At 42.7% G+C, this 12116-nt stretch overlaps 1 long non-coding RNA gene across 1 annotated transcript in view; it reads left to right on the top strand.

Annotated features, from left to right (window-relative positions):
• Positions 1-12116, top strand: part of LOC129516961 (uncharacterized) — a 137869-nt gene that overhangs the window by 47562 nt on the left and 78191 nt on the right. The gene's annotated exons all lie outside the window — the stretch shown is intronic.

Below are 12116 nucleotides of genomic sequence, written 5' to 3'. Positions count from 1 at the left end.
GAGTAAATGATGGCAAGTATGATTGTTAGACATGCACAGAGAGATTAATTTCAGCATTATTTGTCGTTGTGGAAAATTAGAATCAAACTGAATATCAAGAAATAGGGAACAGGGTAGATACCTTTTGTCATTCATGCTATGCACAACTATAGAGCAGTTAATAAGAATATACGTATGTTTAAAAGATTTTATTTATTTATTCATGAGAGACGCAGAGAGAGAGGCAGAGACAGAGGCAGAGGGAGAAGCAGGCTCCATGCAGGGAGCCCGATGCGGGACTCGATCCCGGGACCCCGGGTCATGACCTGAGCCAAAGGCAGACGCTCAACTGCTGAGCCACCCAGTGCCCCTAATTATTTTAAAAATCCTTTTGTATTTTCCAAATTTTAGGCGCTAGGTATATATTAATTTTGATAAAAGAAAAATATGAATAGGTCAAAGTAATAAAAAAAAAGCCTTTTTAAAGGAGGTGGTGTGGAGAGACTGATAGGAATGAACATGGAAAACCCAGAAAAGTTGGGAATCCCAGGTGTATCTGGCCAATCAGAGGAGTCTTGTGTGACTCAAGCAGCGTGTAAGTAGAGTCAAAGTGGCTTTGAGTTTCTAGATCAAGTTTATGCACAAACAGTTCAGTTGGCAAATATTTTCAAGGAGAAGAGTACATTTCTCTGAGGTTCATCCGACACAGGATAAAGAGATACGACTTTCACTTTGTCTGTCCTGGGTTTGAGGTGTCAGGATGACATAGATAACATTTATAAGGAAAGTGGAACTATGGGGACGGTAGCTTTTGCTAACGAGGAACAACCGAAGCTACTGTGATGCAGTGAGTGCAGTGCAATCTCTCCAAATGAAGGAGAAATGCAGTCTTGGTGAAAACATCAGCATTTAGGGGAACTGAAAAGGAAAATGAATCAGAGAAGGAAACTCAAAAATCTCTTTCACGGGAGCAAGAAAGATACTGTATTCCAGAAAATAAGGAAAACCTAATATGCTGTTGAGAGGCCAAGGAGGGTGAAGAGTGAGAAAAGGTAATTGGACTTGGTGCTAAGGATTTAGCCACAATTTCAGAAAATCAGTGGCAGGAGAAGCCAGGTTATGAACTGTGAAGAGTGTGTGGATGTGAATCAAGGTTAGGAGGAGACTACTTTCAAGAGGTTTGATGATTGGGAAGGTGATTTCCATGGTGAAGGGATGAGGGTGTGAGCTACAGGGAAATAAATCAGCAGTAAAGAAGCATATGAGGGAGAGAGGCAGAAAGGGATGGAACAAATCCCAGGGCATGTTCAGAGTGGGGCCAAAAGCAAATAGCGTGAGTGAACTTCAGCAACGAGGAGAGGTATTACCTCTTCTCCCTCCGATGGCAAAGCCAACAAGAGGATCGCTGATACCCAGTGGGGATTTATAGACACGGCATGAGATGGGGAAAGCCAGGGAGCTTGTTTCCTTGGGTCTCAGTTGTACTGCTCACAGAGGCAATGAGGTCACCTGCCTAGGATCAAAGATAACGGATGGGATTGGCTACCGAAGGATAGCAAAGGGCATGTGAAAATCACGTGGGAGGAGGATGGACATCATTCCACCCAGGGAGATGACACGGTGTCCAGGTAGCAGCATGCCCATGCGATCTTGGAGCACTTGGGTTTTTCCCATTGAGGTTTGTCAGTGTCTCTGGCAGTTTTTAGGGGCCTGGGACCATGATCAAGAAATGAGATTAACAGGAAGCATGGGGGCGCCTGGGGGGCTCAGTGCTTGAGCATCTGCCTTCGGCCCAGGTCATGACCCTGGGGTCCCAGGATCGAGTCCCACATTGGGCTCCCTGCATGGAACCTGCTTCCCCCCTCTGCCTGGGTCTCTGCCTCTCTCTGTGTCTCTCTCATCAATCAATAAATAAAATCTTTAAAAAAATAGGCAGCATGCATGTAGTGACCTGCAGTTTATAAAGTGCATTTACACATGTTTTCTCACATAGCATAAACTGGTAGTTAGATTTCAGTCAAGACTGGCACTGTGCAAAGTGGGAAATTTCCTATCCTGCTAGCAATTTTAAATTGTTTCCCCCAAATTCACAGAGAGGCCAATGAAATGATGCCAGAGATGAGGAGACTAGGGATCATGATGAGATTAAAGGGCATATTCTGTAGCAACAGCAGGAAGCATGGGAAGTTAAGATTTTGTGGTCACAGAGAGTTGCATTTTGTTTTACGACATATATTACAGAGAAAAATCTCCCAAACTTATAGCTGGCTAACTCAAAGGTAAAAAAAAAAAAAAAGCCTCTTTCATTGATTGCTGCAGATATTTTATCATATAATAAATTTGTATAATTAGATTTATATTTAGGCTCTGAAATATTAAAATTTAAAATAAAATGTTAAAATTTTTCTTTTATATAATAACCTAATATTTCTGGCTTCTCTTTGATCAAACAAATTAGATCTATAGCTATATCTTTATTTGACTACATCTATGTCTATAGTTATGTCTATGCCTATATCTCTATATACCTATTTTTAATTGATTGATCTTACATTAAACCTATTAACATTACATTAAACATTAACTTAGCTGATTTTTTATTGTCTATAGCATTCATATCCAGAAATAAATGTGCATTCTTTACTTCTCCAAATAAAAAAGAAAAATCCCTTAATATTTCAAATCATATGACTCATGTTTGATGTGTGTTTTCTTAAAAATCTGGATATCTTATTCTTGAAATAATTCTAATAAATGGTTTTATTTTCTTTTTAAAAATATTTTATTTATTTATTTGAGAGAGAGAGTGTGTGAAAGGGAGGGAGGAGCAGAAGAACAGAGAGAACCGGACTCCCCACTGAGCAGGGAGCCCAACATGGGGCTCAATCCCAGGACCCTGAGATCATGACCTGAGCCAAAGGCAGATGGTTAACCAGCTGAGCCACCGAGGTGCCCCTCTAATAATTTGTTTTAGTTGGTTTGGGAGGTTTTACAGATAAAATTATAATTAAAAATGATCGCTTTTCTCTCTGTATTTACAGTATTTCTGTTCATTTTCTTTTATAACCAGAACTTTCATTTGTTCATTGATTGCAAAACCAGAATTTTAAACACGTGATTAATAAATTTAAGCTTCTATTTTTATTTAAAGGAAACACCTTTAAAATGCCATTTCAATATTTAACGTAGGTATTCTCTATCATGTTACTGAACATGGGGAATGATGTATTGGAATTTATCAGATAACTTTTCTGGCATAGGCCAGTATTTTTAGGAAGCCGCTTCTAGCCAAGAAAAGCCCACAAGACCACCTGAGAGGGAAAACCTGAGTGACCTAGGCCTGCGTTTGTAGATCTGGCTCCTGACTATCAGTCTGCTGGCCCTTACTCGGTTTCCACCATCCATCTCGCCAACAGTGATTCTCATGTTCTCTTTCCTCTTGGTACCAACTTTCTTGAGCACAATCTGCTGTTGGCCCTTATCCCAGCTCTAATCAGCTGCCTTTATTCACAGACTCTGCTGCCATTGTTTCCTCTTGCCTCCCCGCACTCAGAGACAAACACAGCCCAGCGACCTCTTCTCAAGGGCTCCTGGAACCCTCATGCCAGTCTTCTGCTCTCTGGGGCTTCTTGACAGGTCCTGGGCATGTCTCAATCTGTTCCTAAATCTCTTCAGCATCTGCTAAATTTATTATATACATTTTTTCTTGTTGAACTAACATGCTACCTAAAACTGCTTCTTCCTATTGGGAAATTCTTGCATCTCTGAGATAACCACACTTAGTTATAGTGGGTTATTTTATATCGTATAATTAAATTCTGTATATTAGTCTATCATTTTAAAAATAGATTTTTCACACCTATGTTCATAAGTGAGATAGAGCGTTTTGGCATTAAACAGATTTGAGTGTGAAGGACCACATTTGTTTTGTGAAATAAATTAAGTAATTTCAGGCTATTTTTTTTTTCTAGGCTTCTAAGTGGGAATTACAAGGAAATCATCAATTTGAAAGCCTGAATGAACGATTTTTCTACAGGGCTTGTCAGGTTTAACTGACTTCCTTCCCCAACTGTGGTTGGGAGCAGTTCTTGGATGACTTTTTCACTTTGTCAGTGAAATAGTTTTTTGTAAGGTTTCCAGCTTAATTCTGGAGATTTCATATTAAATTTTGCTAGAAATTTATCATTCTCATTTTGATTTCCCAATTTATTATATTTTTATTCATATTCTTTAAATTTTAAACCACAAATTTTTTAGAACTTTAGTTGAACTGCCTATTAAATAGTAAGAGAATGTAAATTAAAAAATTATTTTTTAATAAAAATTTTTAACTGCATTTATTGTATTTACATTCAGTGTTTTCATTTTTTTCTCAATTCTGGATTTTTCTTCAATTTAGTTACTTTATTAGGAAATATTTCTAAACATTTACAGGTATCTTTCTTTTAATTTATAAATTGATATATTGTAATCAATGTATTAAAAATAAGAATTAATATACCCATATTTATAAAGATTTTATTTACTTATTAGGGCACACACGTGTATGCATGCACCTATGAGTGAGGGGCGGGTAGAGAGAGAGGAAGAAGCAGACTTCCCACTTAGCAGGGAGCCCAACAGTGGGCTCAGTCCCAGGATTTCAGGATCTTGACCTGAGCTGAAAGCAGACACTTGACAGACTAAGCCACCCAGGTGCCCCAATATACCCATATATTATACTTAGTTAACTTTTTTTGTGGTTTAGCAGGTGGTTATATCATGAATATAGATATACACTTGAAAATAAAATGTATATTTGTATATTGTATATATGTTACAATAATATAAATAAAACTATAAGGTATTCTTTTATAAATATATAGAGTATATATTTAATAAAGTATAAAATAAAGTAGCATTCATAATAACACCACACATTTTCTTCTTTGATGAGAATTGTTTAAAAATTGTATAAAATGTTATCAGACTTCCTGGGGTGTGGGACAAAAACCTGTAGCGGTACTGCAAATGGTGAACATGTCAATGTGCGAAGGCTCACGTTTTCTGCATCCTATCAGTAATAAAATAACAAATATCCACGAACCACACACTGGAAAAAAGGCTGAATTTTCTTTCTCTTCTATGGAAATGATAGTAAAAAACTTTGCTATACTGGAAGGGTTCTCTGTCAAAGAAGTTGATCGATGAACACCTCCAACAAAGAAAGCTTTGGACCTAGATGGCTTCAATGGTAAATTTTACCAAACTAAAAGAAGAAATAATATCATTCATACACAATCTCTTCTAGAAAACACAAAATTCAACTTATTTAATGAGCTTAGCGTTACCCTGATTCCAAAACCAAAGATATTACAAAAAAAAAAGATATTACAAAAAAAAAGCTAAAGATCATTACCTGTTATGATCACAGATGCAACCATCTTTAGCAAAATGCTAGCAAATCGAATTCAATAGTATACAATATAATGCAGCATGACTGATGGGTTTATATTGAGAATGCAGGACTAGTTAAGCATTAAAGAAATCAATGACTATAATTTACATCAAGAAACTAAAGAAGAGAAATCATATAATCAGAAGAGCATTTAACAAAATTTGACATCCGTTCATGAAAAACCTCTCAGCAAACTAGGAATAGTAAGGAACTTCCTCAATCTGACGAAGGGCCTTGTTATAGGAAGAGGAAATTTGGATACATAGAGAAAAAGCCGTGAGAGGACACAATGACAAGGCAGCTATGTGCAAGCCGAGGAAAGAGGCCTCAGAAGTCAGACCTCGGACACCCTGTTCTTGGACTTCTACCCTTCGGAGCTGTGAGAAATACCCTCCTCTGGCCCGTGTCATCTAGACTGTGGTACTGTGTTACGGCAGCCTGAGCAAACTAATACAGGCATTCACAAAAACAAACAAACAAACAAACAAACAAACCCAAAACAACAAACACAACAGCTAATGTCAGACTTTATGGTGAAAGATTGAATTACTAAAATTGAGAACAAAGCAAGGATGCCCTCTTTCATTGCTACTGTTCAAAATCATAGTGAAAGTCCTAGGCAGAGCAATAATGTAAGAAAAATCAATAAGTAGTATATAAATTAGGAAGGGAGAAATGATACTCTCCTTATTTATACACTCCAGAATTATGTACATATTCCTAAGGAATCTGTAGAAAAGCCCTCACGACTAACAAGTGAGTTTAGAAAGGTCACAGGATACATGGTAAATGTACAAAAAAAATTATATTTCTATATATTAGCAATAACAATTGAAATGAATGAGAATGGTACCAAAAAACCTCCAAAAATATAATGCCAAAAAATAAAATCCTTTGGTATAAATCTATCAAAATATATACAGAATCTGTATGCTGGAAAACCACAAAAGACTGAGAGAAAAAATTTTAAAAAGATGCAAATAAATAGAAAGAAATCTTTGTTCCTGGATTGAAGATTCAGTATTGTTAACATCTCAAATTTCCTCAAGTGATCTATAGATCTAATGCACTTCCAATCAGAATCTGAAATAACATTTCTTATGTACATAGTAGCAAAGTGATTCCAAAACTTATATGGGAAGGAAAAAGAACTAGGACAACCAAAAGAGCTTTGAATGTGAAGAAAAATACTAGGAAAACTCAATTTTAAGACTTATTATGAAGTTACAGAAATCAAGAGTGTGTGGTACTAGGGTAGCACGTAGACACCTAGGATAGGCACATTGGTCAACAGACCAGAATGGAGAGTCCAGAAACAGAACCCCACTGATATGGTCAAGGGCTTTTAACAAAAGTGCAAAAGCAATTCGATGGAGAAGAGAGTCTATTCAAGTGCTAAGATAATTAAGCATCCGTGGGCAAAAAAACAAAAGCAAAAACAGAAAAACACAACACACACGATAACAAACCGCCAACAGACCTGTGCCTTGCACTCTATACAAAAATTAACCTCAAACAGATCATAGACTTAAAGATGAAATCTCAAATTGTTAAGTTTCTAGGAGAAGACACTGGGAAAAGTCTCTGTGATCTTGGATTATTTAAAGAGCTCTTAGAATTATTATTTGGTGTCTTTGTGATGACAGAAGCACAATTAAAAAATGCATAAGTCGGGGATCCCTGGGTGGCTCAGTGATTTAGCGCCTGCCTTCGGCCCAGGGCGTGATCCTGGAGTCCCGGGATCGAGTCCTGCGTTGGGCTCCTGGCACGGAGCCTGCTTCTCCCTCCTCCTGTGTCTCTGCCTCTCTCTCTCTCTATGTCTATCATGAGTAAATAAATAAAATAAATCTTAAAAAAATGCATAAGTCAAACTTCATCAAAATTAATTTCTTTGCAAAAGTCACTTCCAAGAAAATGAAAGACAAACCAAAGACAGGGTGAAAATATTTCAAATCTCATAAAGATGTAGTGAGTTTACATGAAAGCTCTTAAAAGTAATCCTAAAAAAGCAGACGCTCAATTAAAAATGGGTAAAAGATCAGATTAGACACTTCACCAAAGAGCACACGCAGCTGACAGATAAATGCATAAAAAGGTTAGTCATTAGACAAATGCAGATTAAAGTGGTAAGACAGCACTACATACATATTAGGATGGGAAAAACAAACAGATGAACAAAAACCTCAGACAAGTGCTGGCGAGAAAATACAAGTGGAGCTCCCATATGCTGCCCGTGGAAATGCAAAAGGAGGGACGGACACTTCAGAAAATAATTGCGAAGTCCTGTGAGCGGTCAACACACACCTTCTACACGACCTGGAAACTATGCCCCAGTATTACACTCAGAAGAGATAGCGTGTGTTCCCACAAAAAACCTTACAGGTATTTTATTGATAATTCTCCCTGCTGGAAGTAACCCAAATGTTCTTCAAAGGGGGAATTCATAAACACGTAGGGCACTTGCACACGTTGTGATGCCATCGAGCAAAAGGAAGGAGAAAACTCCTGCCGGATGCAGCACCACGGGGGAGCTCAAATGCGTTCAGCCGAATCAAGGTAGCAAGCCTCCAAGACACCAATTCCAATTCCAATTTCTGGAAAACGTAGAGTCATGGGAAGAGAGAGATGGGTTAGTGGTTTTGAGGGGCTGGTCATGGAGGGCATTCCTGGGGGGCAATGGAACTATTCTGTGCCTGGGTTTTGTAGTGTCGAACTCAGAACTGGTCCAGTTAATGTACATACATGTTACGGTATGTGAATTAAAATGGATTAAATCAAAACAAAAAAATCATCTATGAAGAGATGATCAAGAATAACATATTTTAAGAAAGAATAGCAGATATAAAAGAGAAGTATTATAGAGATGTTAAGTAATTAGTAGAGTTGGGTTTTTTTTTTTTTGGTATTTTTAAAATGATTTTGGTGTTATTTTTATACCCCAGGTAGGTAGCGGCCGGGGCAGGACGCATGGACAGGGCCGCCGGTGGGCTCCCCGCAGCGCAGGTGTCTCCGCGTCCGCATGGCCCTGCCCTCGGGGTCTGGGGGGCCCCGGGGTCAGCGAGGGCAGCTGGCTGATCGGGTCCGGAGGGGCAGGGGAGGCTGGGCATGTCCGGGGGCGTCCCCACTGTCGCAGGTCCCCCGGAGGGAGGCGATGGCGTGGGGGGCGCAGCATGCGCGGGGCGGGGGGGTCGTGGGCTGCTGCAGGGATCCCCGCTGTGTCCCGCGCTAGTGGGGTGCTGGGCCTGGGCTGTGGCCAGCGCTGACCCCGGGCTCCAGCAGGGCTGTGGCAGGCCCTCGAAGTCCCCGGTGGCCTAGGGCAGGGCCGTCAAGGTCCCCGGTGACCAGGGCAGGGCCGTCGAGGTCCCCGGTGGCCTAGGGCAGGGCCGTCGAGGTCCCCGGTGACCCAGGGCAGGGCCATCGAGGTCCCAGGTGACCCAGGGCAGGGCCGTCTAGGTCCCCGGTGACCCAGGGGCAGGCTGCCCAGGTCCCCGGTGGCCCAGGGACAGGCTGTCAAGGTCCCTGGTGACCCAGGGGCAGGCCGTCCAGGTCCCCAGGGGCCCAGGGGCAGGTCTTCGAGGTCCCCGGGGTCCCAGGTCGTGCTGCTGGCCGAGCCTGCCGGTGTCTGCAGTGGCCGCACTGCCCGCGGGGTCGTTGGTTGGGGCGGCCGCTGGATTTGTCCTTGGAGGGGGCACGGGACCCCCGTCACTCCTGCTGAGCGGCTGCTCCGAGAAACCCCTGCTCTTCTTCCTGATTTCTAGCTGCCTCGATGCCTGGGCTCTGCCAGGAGCTGAGCGAGGCCTCAGTGGTGCCAGGACGGCTGCGGAAGCCCGTCGCTCTCGCCTCTCTTCCAAGTGCGGGCTGCTTTCCTGGCTGGGAAGTTCCAGCTCTGATCAAGTTGGGGTGGGGTCAAGTTGGGGTGGGGCAAGTTGGGGTGGGTCAAGTTGGGGTGGGGTCAAGTTGGGGTGGGGCAAGTTGGGGTGGGGCAAGTTGGGGTGGGGTCAAGTTGGGGTGGAGGTCAAGTTGGGGTGGGGCAAGTTGGGGTGGGGGTCAAGTTGGGGTGGGGGTCAAGCTGGGGTGGGTCAAGTTGGGGTGGGGCAAGTTGGGGTGGGGGTCAAGTTGGGGTGGGGGTAAGTTGGGGTGGGGCAAGTTGGGGTGGGGGTCAAGTTGGGGTGGGTCTAGTTGGGGTGGGGCAAGTTGGTGTGGGGTCAAGTTGGGGTGGAGGTCAAGTTGGGGTGGGGCAAGTTGGGGTGGGGGTCAAGTTGGGGTGGGTCAAGTTGGGGTGGGGCAAGTTGGGGTGGGGGGCAAGTTGGGGTGGGGGTAAGTTGGGGTGGGGCAAGTTGGGGTGGGGGTAAATTGGGGTGGGGAGCAGGATGAATCAGGCCAAGGGAAGCTGTTTCCCTTCCCTTCTTGTTTGGTTATTGTCAGGCTTCCTGCTTCAATGAGCTGCGTAAGTTTCCTTTTTCTGTTATTCATGAGAGTCGCAGAGAGAGGCAGAGACACAGGAGAGGGACACGCAGGCTCCATGCGGGACTTGATCCAGGGACCCTGGGGTCGGGCCCTGGGCCGAAGGCAGCCGCTCAACCCCTGAGCCCCGGGCCACAGCTGCAGTTTGTCCCCCGCCTGCCGGGCCCCCCCAGGCCTGGTTTTGCCCGCGGGGAGCTCTCTGTTCGTCTGTGGGGAGAGCGGCTGGTCCCCTGGATGGGGGATGTCCCGCTGTCTCCCCCTCCCCCACATCACCGACTGTATAAATCCAGTCTTTTGTCACCTGAAATTCCTATTATTTTTATTGCTTTTATTCCTAGGATTTTTATGGCTGAGGAATACTTACATAGGTCCATGCTTAGTCTTGGTCAATGATATATATCTGAATATAATTTGTTCATCGTTTTAGTGATGGATATTTTCTTACTGAAATTATTTTACATGGATTTTTTGTCACTGCTACTCCTTCGGCCATCACTGCTAAAGCTGCAAAATCATTTATATTACATTTATTGATTTTTCTTGTGAGTGTAAAGAAAAATATTAATTATGATTCCGAGCCATAAAATAGCGACGATTTCAAGGCTTGATGATCTGCTGGCACTTCATAGAGGGCCAGGGGCTCGCACGCTTTTGCGAAGTGGCGCTTCTGTGTGTGGTTTGTCTGTTTTCTTGCCCTTGCTTTCCAGGTGCACGTTAGTGAGTCCTTCCTCTCCTCTAAGTAATGCATTCCCTCGGATATTGTGAGTTTCGTTTGTTAGGAACCAAGAACAAGTTAACCCAATTTATTATGAAAACGCCTAAAGTAAGAGTGATGGCTTCTGAGCGGGAACCCGAAGGCCTCTTCTAAAAGTGATGAGCACCGTGTGATATTTGGGGCTGTCGGTCCGGAGCCTTATTTTCTTATGTACTATTATTGGCTTCTCTTTAGACGTTTGGGACCTCCACGTACGCATAATGTTAGATAGTATTTTTTCTTTCTTTTTTTTTATAAATTTATTTTTTATTGGTGTTCCATTTGCCAACATATAGAATAACACCCGGTGCTCATCCCGCCAAGTGTCCCCCTCAGTGCCTGTCACCCAGTCACCCCCACCCCCCCCACCTCCCCTTCCACCACCCCTAGTTCATTTCCCAGAGTTCGGAGTCTCTCATGTTCTGTCTCCCTTTCTGATATCCCCCCCCCCAAAAAAAATATATATATATATAGTATTTTTTCAAATGTGTCCTCTCAGGCCTCTCTGTGACCCCTCGGTTGATCTCACTACACAAAAAGACAAATCTCCCTCGACAGAGAGGCTGCATCTTCCATCTCACCTCTTGAAAGCTGAAGGGATAAGGAATGTCACATTTACTGCTAATTCCCCCTGACAGTCTGACTCAACTCTTGGAGAGGAGCATCTCCCAGGGAGCAGGGCTCTGTGCCTCAGGAAATGTGCTGGGACTTCTGCAAGGTCGCCTCACGTATCCACGTGACTCAGCTGCGTGTTTGTCATCTTCTGGATGAACATCACAAGTCCTGCCACTTAGAATTGAAGAAGTTTTGTGTAAGGCCCGAAAGGAACTGATAGTGAATCACCAACTGATTTTTTAAGGGGAAAAAAAGAGTGAAAGACAGTCAAGGTCACTTAGGAAAGATTCCGGTGCCGTCCAGAGTATCACAGAAGGTTTCTGCTACGGGAGCACCTTCCTCTGTAGGCCTTTTCCCCCCTGGGCTGCGTTTAGCATATGAAAAAGGTCCAGTTGCAAAAGAAGACACCAGTTGTTCTAGTAACTACTAGTTAGTAGTAGTAGAGGTCTTCAGGGATCAATGATGCGGTTTGTCTAAGACAAAATGAAAAGAAAAATATTAATGAATGAATATATTAATAAAGGAAAGATGACAGCCGGCTGTGCATCTTATATACCTCATCAGACCTAGTGACATTAATCTCAAAAATTCGAAGGAATGGAAGGTGGGTAAGGGAAAAGAAGAGTGACAAGACCACTAGCTCAGCTAAGAGATTGGGGATGGTGAGAAAACACTAAGACGCAAATGAAGTCGAGAACAGGAACTAATAGTCAAGAGATCCCCTTATAGGAACCAAGGACGATGAAAACATTTGAACTGTTTGTATCAAATATATTTTTAGCATATTGATTTAACGTGACATTTATGGATATGAGTTTTGGAAGCAGATAAAGTGGTATTTTAATCATAGATCTACGTACAGGGCAC

This window comes from Nyctereutes procyonoides, unplaced genomic scaffold, assembly GCF_905146905.1.
Source record: "Nyctereutes procyonoides isolate TBG_1078 unplaced genomic scaffold, NYPRO_anot_genome, whole genome shotgun sequence".
In the NCBI taxonomy this organism is placed as follows: Eukaryota; Metazoa; Chordata; class Mammalia; order Carnivora; family Canidae; genus Nyctereutes; species Nyctereutes procyonoides.
Note: the sequence above shows the minus strand (reverse complement) of the source record. Positions and strands in the feature narration are given on the sequence as shown.